Raw genomic sequence first — 8,151 nt, 5'->3', positions numbered from 1 at the left:
TAGGTTGGTAAGTGAGTTAGGTATGCTTAATGATTCTTAAATTATTTTTGATAATTTTGCAAGTTGAAATGCAGCCATAAACTTAATTGATTCTTTTTTTTTGGATGAAAATTTGGCTAAGTCAAAATCTACATCTCGACGGATGTTCATTATCCATCAAGTTTGATCATCCGTCGAAATAGAATAGCTTGGTAAAAAACAATTACTTTTCCGGATTATTTTAAACCCAACGGATAATTGCTTTATTCTCATCCGTCGAATTGTCTACATCTTAGCCGCTAAAGTTCTGAATTTTATCCATCGGATTTACTTACAGTCTGTAAGTATATCACGACGGATAATTGACAGAATCTTGACAGACTATTTTACTTTTAAACGGCTATTTTGGGCAATTTTTATTGGATCTTTAATTTTTACCTTTAATTTTTATCCCATTTTATCTGAGAATATATAAAAGCCTAATTTCAAGTTTATTTTAGCTTTTATCTTTCTCTATTACAATTAACTGCTCTCTTCTTTCTCAAAGCAAAACCCTCTTTCTTTCTGCAACTTTCCTTGCTTAACAATGGCACCAGTAGTCAAGATCATGTCTCAGTCATGATTCGTTTATGAGAAGAACAACTTCGTGGGTCTTTTGAACAAAGAGGTTCCAGCCTCTGAAGATTATCACAAAATTATGGATTTTGTGAAGGGATGCAAGCTTAACTATGCCATGCTGGAATCACCCACAATCTACTGTAAAGTTGTGGAGGAGATGTGGACCACTGCTATGTATCAGGCAACTGGCAAAACTATAACTCTCTCCATTAAAGGTAAGGAATTTTGTATCAACAGTGATACTATCCAAGCATGCTTTAAAAATTCCTGAAAACACTACTACTAAACCACACACAGATGCTGATTTAGTTAACTTGCTTAATTCTATTGGCTATGCACTTCCTACCACTAAATTAAGTGAAATTAGGAGGCTAGGTCTTAGGAAAGAGTGGAGCTTTCTGTATGATGTAGTTACCAAGGTGTTTTCTGGTAAAATAAGCAACTTTGATTCTATCAATACTGCTATGCTTAACATGCTCTACGTGCTGCTTACTAATAATTACTATAACTTTAGTGATGCTATCATGTTTTAGTTATGCTACAAGTTAGGGGAGATTAAAAAGAGATCTAGGAATGTTTATTATGCTAGATTCTTTATTATTATTGCTAACCATATCTGTGAGGATCTTGTGATTGAGAACCCAACCAACAAACTGGATTATTGGGTTCAAGAAAGAAGAGTAATTGAATATTTAAACAGAGCCAATCACCATAAGGAGGTGCCCCTTATTTATTTGCTATCATGGAGGGCCCTCAGGTAAGTGAGGAAAATACTTCTGTCCCTACTCCTTCTACCTCTCAAGTTTCTTTGCCATTGACTGTGGTTATGGTATCTGTGTCAATGACCCAAAAGATGTCTACCCAAGCCACAAAATCCAAAACTTCAAAATCTAAATCAAAGAAACCAAAATCTGGTGTCTCTTAAAAGATGCCAGTTTCAAAATCTACCAAAAATAAAGAGGGGAGTGTGAAGGGGGGGTGAGATTGGTGAGGGACAGGGTGAACATCAAAGAAGCCCTAAGAATAAGGATTGAAAGGCATATGTCATAGCCTATTCATTTATTCGAGGATTTAACTCAACTCAAATAAGAATGTAATAAGTAAATAGTGGATCTATCGTCAGAGAGATCTCACAAAGTAACATCTGTCAAGGGTTAAGAAACATTATTCATCTACAGACTTGAAGACTTAATTCACTGGAAGAAGCTCAAGAAATTGATCAAGCCTCAGTGATATAAATCAAGATTGTGGATTTAATCAAGTGACAGAGATCTCGTCAGGGTATCAATTAATTACAAGGATTTAATCTGAAGAAAATCAAGAGTATCAAGGTCAAGGCTTGAAGAAACGTCACGCAAGTTAGTCACTCATGAACCAGACAGTACATCGAGTGTCAACATTGAAGTGGTGGAATTGATTCATAATTGACAGTGATTTTCAGAAGATTTTCAGAAGAATGGTTGCTGATCAAGAGTAGTATTAATTCTCTATTAATTAATTAAGTCATTTAATTTAATTAAGAGAATAAATTAAGTCATACCGAAAGTCCTACCAAGTCTTTCTGGATAGTTCTACCAAGTCATTCTATTGTCCTACCGATAGTCTTTCCAAGTCAAGTAATTGTCCTACCGAAAGTTCTATCAGCTCAAATGATTGTCTTGCTAGTTCATTTTGGATTGTCTTGCCGAATGTCATGCTGATTCAATTCGAGTGATCTGTTTACTTAAACCAACAGAAGCAGATCATTTTTTATAATCATCAACATACAGAACACACAAGTCAAGAGAAAAAGCAGAAAACAAAGGCACAACATTTCATTTTTCATCTGCTTTATTCAAGATCAAAATTCTAGATTGTAAAGTTAAATCCAATCCACTAGAATTATTTATCTTGTTCTTGTGTAACAATCTAGCGGATTAAAATCCCTAGAACTTAATCTCAAATCGCATTTAGTATTTGATCTTTTAATTGCAAAAATAGAAAAAGTTCATGTCGAATTTATTCTAGATTTGTAATAATTGATTTGAGATTAATCCCTTGTAACCGATACCGTAGTTGTAACACCTTTCAAGTTTAATAAAAGTTTTATTTAACTTGAATTTTGTTTCACCTTTTTATTCCGCATTTTATTCGATTAAACGGTATTGTTTGCATTCAACCTCCCCTTCTACAAACAATTGGGACCTAACAATTGGTATCCGAGCCTTCTGATTAACGTACAAATCTAGATCCTAGACTTTTGTGTTTCTTTCACTTCTTGAATTTTTTATTCACTCAAAAAATTCATAATGACTACACAAAAAGATGGAATCGTTAAAATTCCACTTTTCGATAAAGAAAATTATGTTATGTGGAAGAAGAAGATGCTACTGTTTTTACAAGTTGCTAATCCCAAATATTTGCAAGTGTTAAAGAAGGGTCCAAAAATTCCTATGGTTATTGAACCAGAGGTAATAGAAAATGATGTGGTGATCACCAAAGCGAGAACTTATGTGAAAGATCCTGAGGATTTCTCTCCTGCTGAAATAGAAGAAGCCTCCCTGGATGCTAGCCTTCAATTAATTTTAGTAGATTCCCTTAATCCCTTGATGAATAGACATGTGATGAATTGTAAAGATTCCAAACATATCTGGGAAACTATTGAGATTATTAATGAAGGCACAGAGGAAGTTAGGGAGAACAAGCAAGAAATCCTAACCTCTGAGTATGAATACTTTAAATCCAATCCAGGAGAAGGAATCACTGAAGTGTTTGAGAGGTACAATGCATTGACCAACAACCTGAACATTAATGGTAAATACTATTCCATCAGGGAGGTCAACAAAAAGTTCCTTTTAACACTGCCAACTCATCTCGAACATAGAATCACTGCCATAAGAGAAGCAAGAGATCTGAGTGAGATTTCTTTGGAAAGGCTCTATGGTGTGTTAAAGACTTATGAGTTGGAGCAGATTCAGCAGAAGGAAGTTTACGGGAAAGGAAGAGTGGCCAGCACGTCTACTGCTCTAGTAGCCGATGAACAACAACAACAACCACAATATCAACAACAATCTCAACAGTCAGAAAGAATGGTACAGTCTTCCAAGGTTGAAGATAATGTGATAGTAGCAGAATTTGATCCTCCTACTACAAATCAATCAGGAGATGATTTTTATTCCTTGAAAGAACTGGAGCAATTGGAGGATGAGTCAATGGCCCTGATTGTCAAGAGATTCTCAAATGTCAGATTCAAAAGGAATCCCAAGTTCAAGTACAAGTCCAACTAAAACAGATTCCAGAAAGGTGGATCTTTATCCTCTAACACCAGCAGTGGTGGGTATAAAACAGGGATGGTTGATCGAAGCACCATTCGATGCTTCAACTGCAATGAGTTGGGACACTTTACCACAGAATGCAGGAAGCCAAAACAAGCAAGGAAGAACTCTTACGATTCTAATCAAAAGAGTAAATCTGAAAGGGCTTACCTGGTAAAGGGAAAAAGCTGGGATGATACTGACAGTGAAGATGAAGAAGTTGGGAATCTTGCTCTCATGGCTAGTGATGCAAACACTTCATCGTCAAGAAAAGAGGTAAAATTTACTGATGCTGAATTAGTTTATCATCTAGGAGGTTCCTTAGATTGTGCTCGTCGTGATAATGAATTGTTAAATCAACAAATCAAAGACCTTGAGAAAGAGGTCAATGAATTAAGACTTGTGCACATTAATCAAGATAAATTAAAAGAACAAGTATCTTTTCTAGAGAATAGAGTTGACTGTTATAGACAACTTGAAACTATTCTCAAAGACAAGATCACCGGTCTTGAGGCTAAGGTTAAAGCTTACTTTAATTCTTGTTCGAAGTCCAAAGAGTTTTACAATAAGTAAGCTGTTAATCAAACATCTGGTATAGGTTATGATTACAATGCTGCTATTGGAAAATTAGGCATAAACTCCCCTCCTCATGTCTGTGCTAAAGGCAGGGAAGTACCATATGTGCTTAAGGGTGTTGATGAACCCCTCTATAAAGAATCAATTGCTGAACCATTTGATGAGACCTCATTTATTATTCAAGAAGAAATCTGTGCTGAAGATAATGCTAATGAGAAAGCTGTCTCCAAGTCAAGTGTGTCAAAAGTTCCAGTCAAGGTTGTGAAAGCAACTGAGACTAACTCAGACACACATGAGTTGGATAACACATGCCATGTCTACCATGCATAAGTTGCCTATTGTTAATCCCTCTCATAAAGCATGTGGTGTTCCTGATTGTATGTCTTGTGCTTTTAATCTGATGTTTGCTTATTTTAATGGTAAGCATGTTTCTAATGATAAGACTACTCCTCGTCAGCATGTGAATAATAGAAAGCATGATAGGTCTAAGACTGCTAGTCCTCCTAAAGCTAGAAAGGAGACATTTGTGCCTAAGCCTAAACAGAAATTTGTCAAGGCTGTTCACAAGGTCAAATGTTCAGTCATTGAGAACGTTGAGAATATTAAAATTAAGAATGTTGTTTTGCCTGATAAAGGCCAATTTTACAAGTATGCCGGACCCAGCCAAGCTTGGGTTCCGAAGAAGGTCTAATCCATTTGTATTGCAGGGCATTAAACAGGTACAACCGGTAGTGTGGATTCTTGACAGCGGATCGTCAAGACATATGACCGGAGATAGAGCCCTGCTATCAAATGTGGTTGAGAAAGCTGGCCCAGTGGTTACCTTTGGAGATAACAGCAAAGGTTTAACGGAGGGATATGGCTGTTTGCTAGCTGGAAATGTTATTATTGAAAATGTGTATGTTGTGCAAGGACTTGAACACAATCTGCTTAGCATTAGTCAGTTCTGTGACAACGGCTACAATGTTTTATTCGACAAGCTGAAGTGTCAGATTCTGCACAAGAAAAGTGAAAAACCCTCCTTAATGGGAATCCGGAAAGGAAATCTGTTCGTAGCTGACATGAACTCTGGAAGCAATCCTGAAGTCAATTGCTTCTATGCAAAGGCATCGTCAGATGAGAGTTGGCTATGGCACAAGAGACTTTCTCATCTCAATTTCAAAACAATGAATTCTCTTGTAAAAAGAGAATTGGTAAGAGGTCTGCCTCAGCTGGAATTCTCTCCAGAAGGACTATGTGAGGCTTGCCAGAAAGGAAAGTCAAAGAAAGCAAGTCACAGAGGCACTGACACATCTTCCATAACTGGTGTTCTGCAATTATTGCACATGGATTTATTTGGACCAGTTAATGTCCTTTCGATGTCAAAGAAGTGTTACTGTCTTGTGATAGTTGATGACTATTCCAAGTATACATGAATTTTATTTCTTCTCTCTAAGGATGAAACACCACAAGTTGGGATTGATCATATCAAGATGATTGAGTTAGATTCTAACGTCCCTGTTAGAGCAATAAGGTCAGATAATGGAACAGAATTCAAGAATTCACTTCTCAATGGATTCTGTACAGAGAAAGGGATTACCAGACAATTTTCAGCTCCTAGAACCCCTCAGCAAAATGGAGTGGTAGAAAGGAAGAATCGTACATTGATTGAAGCTGCAAGAACGATGTTAAGTGAATCAGGTCTTCCAATGTACTTTTGGGCTGAAGCTGTCAATACTGCATGTTATACTCAGAATCGAACTCTAATCAACAAAGACTTCATGAAAACTCCTTATGAGATTTTGAATGAACAGAAACCTTCTATCAAATACTTTCATGTATTTGGTGCCAGATGCTTCGTGCTCAAGGATGGAGATGATCGTCGTGGTAAATTCGAGGCAAAGGCATATGAGGGTATTTTTGTTGGATATGGAAGAAGATCATACAAAGTGTATATCATTGATCAACACAAAGTAACTGAAAGTGTCAATGTTACATTTGATGACACTAAACTCCCTAGTATCCAAACTGAAGATCCTTCTGAGAAACTGAAGTTTGATGATATGTCAGATTCAGAATAAGAACATGGTCAAGAACCTGAGGTTGTTGCTGGTGAAGAACATGCTAATCATGATGATACTCAAGGTAATAGTGATGGAAACTTTGGCAACAATGGAGATACCACTGCTACTGACGGGAAATCTTCAAGTCATCATGGCAACAACTCAGGGGGAGATGCTGAAGGATCATCTAGTAGGACACAACATCCAAATAAATTTCAAGGCGAATCATCAAGATCAAATCTTCCAAGATAGACTGTCTGGAATAAAGCTCATCCTTTTGAGTTGATTATTGGTGATCCAGATGTTGGAGTCAGAACTAGACGTGCTACTCAAAATGAGTGTCTGTTCTCAGGATTTCTTTCTGAGATGGAACCTAAGAAGATTGAAGAAGCACTAACTGATCCAGATTGGGTGATTGCTATGCAAGATGAACTCAATCAGTTTGAAAGTCAACAAGTCTGGAAACTGGTACCTAGACCTACACACAAGAAAGCTGTTGGTACTAGGTGGGTATTCAGGAATAAACTAGATGAAGATGGTGTGGTTACAAGAAACAAGGCAAGACTGGTAGCAAAAGGGTATTCTCAAGCTGAAGGCATTGATTATGATGAAACCTATGCTCCAGTGGCTAGACTTGAGGCCATCAGGATATTTCTGGCATTCGCAGCATTCTCAAACTTTAAAGTTTATCAAATGGATGTCAAGAGCGCCTTTATGAATGGAAAGCTGGATGAAGAAGTATATGTAGAGCAACCTCCTAGTTTTGAAGATCCAGATCATTTGGATTTTGTCTTCTTTCTTTTCAAGGCTATCTATGGGCTCAAACAGTCTCCAAGAAAATGGTATGACACTCTCTCTGAATTTCTTATTGAAAATAGCTTTATTAGAGGTGTCATAGACAAAACTCTCTTTTCTAAAAAACATAAGAATGATACTATATTAGTCCAAGTCTATGTGGATGATATAATATTTGGGTCTACTAATGATAATCTCTGTAAGAGATTTGCTAAGCTAATGCACAGCAAGTTTGAAATGAGCATGATGGGAGAGCTGAAGTTCTTTCTTGGATTACAAGTAAATCAAAGGTTAGATGGAACATTTATTTGTCAATCCAAGTATCTCAAGGAACTCCTCAAAAAGTACAATCTAGAGGATTATGCATCAGCAAGGACTCCATCAACTACAGCTGTCAAGCTTGGACCATGTGAAAACTCCATTAAGGTAGATGTCACATGCTACAGAGGTATGATTGGCTCGTTACTCTATCTTACTGTAAGTAGACCAGATATTATGTATGCTACATGCTTATGTGCAAGGTTCCAAGCGGATCCTAGAGATATTCATCTCGTTGCTGTTAAACGAATCTTAAGATATCTTAAGGGAACACCAAATCTAGGTATTTAGTACCCTAAAGAATCTGGTTTTAACCTTGTTGGATATACAGATTCAGATTACGCAGGAAGTGTTGTTGATAAGAAAAGCACCTCAGGGAGTTGTCAATTCCTAGGAAGCAGGCTAGTCTCATGGTACAGCAAGAAACACCAAACAGTTTCCAACTCAACGGCCGAGGCTGAATATATTGCTGCTGGAAGCTGCTGTGCTCAGATCTTGTGGATTAGGAACCAGCTACGAGACTATGGCTC

The sequence above is a fragment of the Apium graveolens genome, chromosome 2 (genome assembly GCF_009905375.1).
Source record: "Apium graveolens cultivar Ventura chromosome 2, ASM990537v1, whole genome shotgun sequence".
In the NCBI taxonomy this organism is placed as follows: domain Eukaryota; kingdom Viridiplantae; phylum Streptophyta; class Magnoliopsida; order Apiales; family Apiaceae; genus Apium; species Apium graveolens.
Note: the sequence above shows the minus strand (reverse complement) of the source record.